Source organism: Microtus ochrogaster, linkage group LG1, assembly GCF_000317375.1.
Source record: "Microtus ochrogaster isolate Prairie Vole_2 linkage group LG1, MicOch1.0, whole genome shotgun sequence".
NCBI lineage: Eukaryota > Metazoa > Chordata > Mammalia > Rodentia > Cricetidae > Microtus > Microtus ochrogaster.
The window spans coordinates 32,960,859-32,970,049 of NC_022027.1; positions in this window are offsets into that span (position 1 = coordinate 32,960,859).

A 9,191-nucleotide genomic window follows, 5' to 3' on the forward strand; every position below is an offset into this window, starting at 1 on the left:
CAGAAGGTCATGAGATGGTTACAGCTCCATGACTTGAGCAGCGTGAAAACTCCCTTAGGTTGACCTACTAAATTATTGAATAGGTCTAGGCAAATAATAATACCATTAAATATTTTATCAGTACCAAGAAAACATTTTGAATGTGTAGCGTTTTTTTCCTAAAACTGGACAGATTCTAAAAGCTGCAGGCTTCAAAACAAAACGAAAATTCAGATAATAATGTAAACTTTTGCACATTTAATGTGTGAGAATTTGCTTCGTGTTTGCTAGCATTAAATTGCCTATCCCGTTGTGTATAAAGCCATTCTGCTGCCCTGATGTGGGTGACTTTGAGATGCTGGTCATTTGAGACTTGCTGCACAGAGGTGATGGCCACAGGCTGAGAAATTTAAGATCCAGTTTTAGTTTTCAGTCCGACGTGAAGCTTACAAATGCTGAAAAGCTATTAATTTTAGAGCTGATGGAAAGGTATTGAGAAAGAAAAGAGTCCCATATCCCCGTGGCTTCAAAGAATCCTGTTGACATAACCACATTCACCTAAGAAAAGAACCCTGCTAATGATACCCTTACATATTATATGTAATTACATTAGTACATATAATAAACTAACTCCTGAGTGGCCTTGTTTGCTGGGAAGGGAATTCAGGCCTTGAGTGAAGAACCGTGCAGAAGTGGATAAGCCAGGAAGGGGCTCCCAGATGTTCTGTTTGGCTTGGATTATAACTTCCTTGGAACTTGAGATAAATTTTCCTCTTGCTGTAATTGGTTCAGACAACTGGGAGGTCCTGCATAGCAGGGGTGTGTCTTTCCCTTCTCTCCTGATTCCCATGCCTGTCATGATTCCCTTCCCCTCTCTGTGCACTTCACAGTCTTCGTGCACGGCTCGGTCTACAGGCTATCTCTTAAGCTTAGCAGTCCCCAAGTCCCCACTTGACCAGTCCTGTGATGCTGTTCATCCCCTGCCTTCACCTTCCAACCACATATAGATGAGTTTTCACTTCAGTAGCTCCTGGACCAACCTCTCCGATGAACTACAAGCCTATGCAGCTGACTGCCTATTGGGTGGTTCCAAATGGGTGTGTGTGAGTGCCTTGAGTTCAGGATGTCCAGAGCTGAGCTCTTTATCTTCCCCTGAAGATCCGGTCCTCCATCCTCAAGCAGAACTTAGCCAGTGTTGGCGAGCACCCAGGCTAGAATACCATGATATATGGACATACTGGAGAACATACTAGAATACCGTGATATATGGACATACCAGAGAACATACTATGGGGTGATGGGAAGGCAGCTGTGGAAAATTCCAGTAGACATCTTTGGTTAGTCATCACTGAGGAGTATACAATTATACAGCCACAGATAAATCCTTCCAGGGCTGAGCAATCAGCATAGGATATAATCTGGGCCACCACCCTCCCTAAATTAGCCAGTTTTGACCCAAGCCTGAAGTCAGAGCTGGTTTTAATACAGGTGAGGTTTTCCGTTGTTTCCACGATATGATCTTTGAGACCCAAGCCTCTGCTACTGACCTTCCTCATCGGCTGCTCTTGTTGAAGCCTGATATTCCTGCATCATGACACCATCTTCCTTCCATCTGGGGCTGCATTCCTTGTGAAAATAGGGCCATGGGGGGAATACATTGGGTTGTCATTGTCCTTTTCTATTCCTGGGAGTGACCAACAGAACTCAAGACGTTTTCCAACAAGAAGCAGAATGGGTAGAGAAGTTGAGAGCAGCAGGTCCCACAGATTGGGAAGTGGGCTGCCTGACTCAGACTCTTTACAGACTTGCCAAGTCTGCGTGGGCCTTTTGAATCCATGCGTGAACAGGATGTGAATCTGGATGTGGGAAAGAGTCAAGAAGGGGAACGTCGCACACCCCCTCCTGCCCACCCTCATCCCCACCCTCCCCTAATAAACATTAGTCACCCTGGTGTGGGACTGTCCCAGCCTGTTTGGCAGCAGTCTTCTGAGTTGGACACGCTGGTACCTTCTTGAAGGAAGAAGCAAGTTGAAATGGACCAGAGCCTGGGGGCATGAACCAACTCACCAAAGTGTTTCCCTGGCTTGTGATACAAAGAAACTTGCGCAATTAGGAAGCCATAATTCGTCTACGTGGACTGGAAGAGATGGAGACACATAAGCCACACTGCCAGGAGCAAGGCGATAAGACTGACTTGTTGGAGCCAAATGCTGTGTGGCCGCCAGCAGCTTGGAGGCTTGGGTTTCTGATGAGAAGACACTGTGAGTTAAGTCTAATTATGGCAGGAGGTAACTGTCTCCCAAGAGAGAAACCGGAATGGCTTTGCCAAGTTGTGACAAGCAGGATCCTAAAGGGTGTCTGAGAATTCTCTGAAAAAGCTAACCACTGAGCAGGCCTTCTCCTCATTCACTCAAGTCCTCCCCTGGGGGGTGAACAGAAGATGCTTCAAGTTTCTCTCAACGTTTGTCTTGTCCAAGTTCTGCCAATGATGTTATAGATGTGATCGTATGGCTTAGAAACAAATGTGTAAGCATCTCTTACTCCATTCACTTTGGCTAGGACAAAAGCTGAGCAGCTCAGAACCAACAGAAATTTACTCTTCCTTTCTCCACATGCTGGGAAGCTCAGCCTATGAGAAACTCAGGTCTTCTGTTGATCCATAACCCTGAAAGCTGGCTGCTTTTTGTGACCTCACACAGCGGAAAGGGTCAGTGTTCTCCAGAGCTTTGCACCCACAACTAAGTCACCTCCAAAAAGTCCCATCAACTATTCCCGTCTTCTGGAGGTTAGGATTTCAACATATGGATTAGGGGCAGGAGGGAGACAGACATTTATACTATAGCGGTCACTAACTACTACCCAAGTACCCAAATGTCTTTGGAACCTAACCTTTTAAAAATGGAATGGACTCAGGAAAAAGTGATGTAGCTTCCTCCTACTTCCTCTTTTGTCTGCATCCTTCCTGCCCACAGCTCTGCCAACTTAGGAGTTTCTCCTTACCATGGTGAAGTGAGCCTGTGCCAAGAGCTGCTGAAATATGTGTTGATTCATATCAGGACAAAACGCCACTCACTAGGCATCCCAGTCTAGAGTTAGCAGGACCTTAGGGCCAGACTTAGAAAGCAGTGAGGAAATTTGTCCCTAGTGAGAACAGAGCTGCAGCGAAACATCCACTAGCTGCTTTCAGGAGCCATCTGCAGGTCCAAGCATAAATGGGAGTGGGAGGATGAGCCTGCATTTATATCTAAACTGAAAAATACTGAAAAGAAAGACCCGGGTATGCTGAGTTTGGAAGTGCACTCCTGTAATCTCAGAACTAGGAGGCTGAGGCAAGAGGATGGTGAATTCAATACCAACCTCAGCTACATAGAGAGACTGTATCTTAAAATGGAAAAGGCATTCTGTAGCACTGGAATGGGCATTCTAGAGTCACCATAGCAAAAATATCAGCAATTGTGGTATTTAAATGTGTCATGTGCATATTTCTGCACACACCCCTGTTCAACAAGAAGCTGGTTTTATGATTATTATTCCGTACTTGGAAATGTTTTGGGGTTTCCTTCTTCATTTGAAGTGATGCCATTTACAGAGTGGTCACTGTAAAAACATATTCTGTTAAAATTTAAATTTAACTTATAAACACGTTCCTTTAAACAAGGGATAGGCATGTGTTCAAGTGAAGGCAAGATACCCTTGTAAAGAAGGTAGAAAGAAACGAACGATGTACACAGTCTCCCACTTTGCGTACAGCCGCTGATCACAAGTTTGCCAATCCTAGCCTTGCCTGTTTCTGTTCCTTTCTTGATTATGATTAAACCAAGGTCATCTTGCCACACTCCCTCCAGGGAGAAAGAGCTTCTGCAAGGAAGCTGTGTCCCCAGCGGTCATTCTTATGGTCTCTACTCCTTCGGAATGGATGCAGATGGAATGAAGCCAAGTGGCCCCCTTCCTCCAACCTTCCTTGCCTCCACTCTTGCACAGGCACCCCAGAGACCAGGGCATTCCTGCCTGTTCCTTCCTCATTTCTCCCGATGACAGAGACAGCTAGATAGCTATCCAAAGTCATTTCCACTCTTCTGAACTGAATTTCTCCAAAATTTCAAATGCTGAAATCTTAATCGTCCTTGTGAATGTATTTGGAGCTAAGGACTTAGGGAAGTAGTTAAGGTCAAATGATGCCAAGAGGATGTGGCTTTCATAATGAAATTTGTGTCCTTCTAAAGAGAGGAGCATATTCTCTGTATTCCTATGAGAATGCAAAAATACGTCATTTACAAACATGGACACGGCCCTTAACCGATTCTAGATTTACCATTACCTGGGACTTGGGCTTTCTAGCTTCCAAAATGTAACACATCGCCCCTAATTATAATTGTATATAGTAGCCCAAATGGACCAAAGCACTGAGGGCTAGAGAGGGCTAGAGAGATGGCTCAACAGTTAAGAGCACTTATAGCTCATAGAAAACCTGGGGTTAGCTTGAAGCACCCGCATGGCCACTTAAAACTCTCCCTAGCTCCAGTCATGGGAGTTGCTATGTCTTGTTCTGGCCTCTTTGGGCACTAAGCATGAACACAATACACACACAAACATGCAGGCAAAACATTTATAGTTTATCAAGAGCAGGGACACATGTATGTCCACTTACTAAAACAGAAAACATCCATTGAGCTGAGCCTGGTGGCACAGACCTATAACCCCAGCTACTTGATAAGCTGAGGATTACAAATTCAAGGTGTCAGTGAAAAACACAACTCTTACTTCAAAGAAAATAAAGGTCTATTCTGCACCACATGGGAGCAATGTAGTCCAGGAACACATTGTCCCAAATATCGTGTGGCAAGAGGCTCATAAAGTTTTCAGAGTTAGCCGGGCGGTGGTGGCGCACTCCTTTAATCCCAGCACTCGGGAGGCAGAGGCAGGCAGATCTCTGTGAGTTCAAGACCAGCCTGGTCTATAAGAGCTAGTTCCAGGACAGGCTCCAAAAACCACAGAGAAACCCTGTCTCGAAAAAACCAAAAAAAAATAAATAAATTCAGAGTTACAGGATGAAAGAAAATCATAAATCTTGGCAAACCCACTGTTGAGAACATCAGGTGAGAGGTTGCTATGGTTCTCAGGTGGAATCTGAGGACATCAGGTGAGAGGTTGCTATGGTTCTCAGGTGGAATCTGAGGACATCAGGTCAGACACACATGAAGGATGAATGACTATTAAGAGGGATCTAAAGATAGCCCAAGGTAGTTTGGCTGTAAGTCTGCACTATCCCAGCTCTCAACAAGTTCCAATTTCTTATCAGTCAATTAGCCTTGTAGAGACTTTAAACATGGCTGTCAAATTTTTCTGGGACCTTCAAGTTCACAGAGGCCTTCCTAGGCCACAGAGCACGTTAAAGACTAGCCGTGATAAGTTCTCAAGATTCAATCTCAAATTAAAAAAAAAAAAACAAAAAAAAAACAAAAAAAACAACAACCTAGGGCTATCAATCAGGTGTAGGGTGTTTGCTGAGAATGAATACAGCCCTGGGTTCAAACCATAACGGTAAAAAACCAGCTACTGATTCTAATCTGATCAGCATCCAAACTCTCTGAAACAAGCAGCCGTGGTTGCTGTCTGTTTAGCTTGTCATTTACTGTCAGCGTGAGTGTAAACATTTTGAGCTTCTGCCCGGGACGGAGGGGGTTCCTGGGAAACGGGACGTTCAGTTTTAAAGTTGAGAACACCCTGCACATGGGGCTGTTGCCACACCAGATTCCCATGGCGCCACACCCAGAGTTTCACACAGCCGCACAGTTGCCCAATCCTGTTTTCACATGAATGGCTTCCTGTGCCTATAAAGTTCAAACAGGAGGTCCCTTAAACAAGTTCCACTATCACTTAAATCTGATAGGAAGGCCTTTGAAAACTCGTTGGCTGCTAATTAAACTACTTAAATGGATGGTAGTTAGCTTAGTGGCTGAAGAAAGGAAAAGTTGAAAACCTGTGCACTTCCTCCGGTGTGGCTCTGGGCCAGAGGTTCTCAACGTCTGGTGACCCTCCACACCATAAAATTACTCTATTGCTATTTCATAACTGTAATTTTGTTACAGTTATAAATCACAATGTAAATATCTGATATACAACACCCCCCCCCCAGAGGGTCACAAGTCACCGGTTGAGAACCACTGCTCTAGGTCCAAGATGTGCCTGGGGAACACATGAGGTCCTGCCCCAGAGAGTCAATGCTCCATCCAGGCTGGCCTCAAGCTTGCTATGCAGCCAAGGGTAGCCTTAAATTCCTGAGCCTCCCGCCTTTACCTCCAGAGGGATCACACCATACCCTGCTTCTGTGGACAAGGTCTTTAAATAGATAGTTTGTGTCGTTAAAACAAGACCATTAAGTGTGGGACTCTCATCACGCAGTGTGGTTCACCATCCAGTGTGATTTAGCATCCAGTGTGATTTACCATCCAGTGTGATTCATCATCTAGTGTGATTTACCATCCAGTGTGATTTACCATCCAGTGTGATTCATCATCTAGTGTGATTTACCATCCAGTGTGATTTACCATCCAGTGTGATTCATCATCTAGTGTGATTTACCATCCAGTGTGATTTACCATCCAGTGTGGTTCATCATGCAGTGTGACTTATGTCTTAGTAAGAGAGTAAACCTGGAAGTGCAGAATACTGGGAGAAGATTAGTGTTGCTCTAGGGAGAAGAGAGCCTTTTACAAGGCAAGAGAATCCTCGAACCCCTTGACCTTGGACCATACTCTAGAAATGCGGTTCTCGGAGCCTAAGGCCTCAGCATCCCCAAGAGTGTACTAAAAACACTCATTCTCAAGTCTACCCCAAAACTACTGACTCAGAAAATACTTCAACAAGCCTTCCAGGAGAACCACTATTTATATAAGGTATAACTAACTATATTTGTTTTTTTAGAACTTGGCTGTATTTTTAAAAAGGAATAATGAGACAAGAATGGGTAAAATTTATAATGGGCCATCATAAAATGGACAGGCGCGAGCATGTTAATGAACTTTCTGTTTGTTACTGTAATAAATTTCTAAGATAATCAGCTTATGAAAAGAAAAGATTTGTTTTTGTTTGGTTTGGTTTTGGTTTGTCAAGACAGGGTTTCTCTGAAAAGCCCTTGCTGTTCTGGAACTCACTCTATAGGCCAGGCTGGCCTCGGACTCCCAGAGATGTGCCTGCCTCTGCCTCTCAGGTGTTAAGATTAAAGGCGTGTGTCACCACCGCCTGGCCAAAGATTTGTTTTGACTCATAGTTTTGAAGGTTCCGGTTGGTCTTGTTTCTATGAAAAGGAGCTATTTAATGGCAGGGACTGTGTGACAGAGCATACCCACTTATCTCATGGAGAGGTTTTGTGGTGTAGGAGGTCCTTCTGTTTGTGTGTTGCTTTCATTGGTTAATGAACAAAGAAACTGCCTTGACCTAGTTGGTAGGGCAGAACGTAGGAAGGCAGAGAAGACAGAACTGAATGCTGGGAAGAAGGGCAGAATGAGAGACGCCATGGATCTCCTGCCTGAGACGGACGCTGGTTAGAATCTTGCTGCTAAGCCACACTCACGTAACAACACACAGATTGATAGAAATGGGTTAAATTAAGAAGCAACAATTAGCCAGTAAGAAACTAGAGCTAATGGGCCAGGCAGTGATTTAATTAGTACAATTTCTGTGTGGTTACATCGGGTGTAAGCTAGCTGGGCGGCAAGAAAAACCAAGTAGGCCCTCTCTCCATGCAACAGTTTTGTGTGTGTAAAAGGAATGAAGGTCAGGAGAGAGAGGGAGGAGGGAGAAGGGAGAGAGAAAATGGAAGTAGAAGAGAATGAGAGATCAGAGAGACTTTGGTCCTTTCAAGTTCACACCCTAGTGACCCAAAGACACCCACACACACTAGGCCCCACCTCTTAAAGTTCCTGCCACCACCCAGCAGCACTAACCAGGGACCAAATTTTTATCACATTGTCCCTTGGGGGACCTTTCGTACCAACCAGTTTGCTGAATAAGTAACTTAAGGAACATCACACACATGTGACAGCTATGTTCCAAGTATAAGTGTTAAGAGAGTACAAGTCTCTTATGTACTTCAGTGCCAGAGCCAATAGCTGTCCCTGTGTTTCACTGAGTGCCAGTTATATGACCAACAAAGGGGTGTCCTAAGACAGATGGTGGCTCCTACTAACATACTTCTTCATTTCACCTTGGGTGCCATGGCCCACCTCTTTGTAGGCACCCATATCTACTAAGGCACCCCTGGGTTAAGGCGAGAGTAGCCAAGACCAGCTAACTCTGCAGCATTCAAGTCCTGCTGCTCAGTCCAGCTAGCTCTGCTGGCCCTTCAAGGGCCACACTCCACAGACTCGTGTCTGGATTGAGGCTCTGGCCTGGTTCCACGTCTTTCCCACAGGGCCTCTAAGATCTTTTGTGAAGCAAGGGGCATGTTTAGATATGTGTGATCATCAGTATCTCTGAACATAGTAAAACAATATAAAAAACTGTTCTTTGTAGAAGCTGACTTTCCCTTGCCACACAAAGGGCTGACAGAGACTGGTGCTGCCTAAACTCAGATAACCTGGCCTCTGAGCTGACCTAACTTACCTCAGGGCCATCCACCTACCCAAAGGACATAGATGGAAACCATGTGAAACCACAGAGCTAGACCACTCCCTGGATAGAAAGAAAAGTTTATTGGAGATCGTACCACAAAGGCTGTCTCTTTAGAGAACAAAGAGAAGCAAGTGGACTTTATACGACAGTCAGCAGAGTGAGGGTCTGTGAGATGCTACAGGCTGTTCAGATTGACAGAACTGAATGCCCCTGCCTGAGGTCGCTGGCCTTTGGGGGTAGATTAAAAGAGATTCCTGGCAGAAGAAAACTCACTTTGATATCTGCTTTCCCTATACACAGTAACCCACCTTTAGCCTCCTGTTTATCTGACTGGCCCAAGTCCTTCTTTCTGTTTAGGACTTTGTTACCAGCACTTCTGGTTGAGGAAGAGTCTGTGACAACCCTGACAACAAAAGAAGGAAGTTACAATAATCACCCTTGTAGAGCAGTGTTCCCAACCTTCCTACTGCTGGGTCTTCTTAATACAGACATGTTGAGGTGACCCAACCATCAAATTATTTTCATTGCTACTTCATTACTGTAATGTTGCAACTTTTATGAATCATAATGTAAATATCCATGTTTTCCAATGGCCTTAG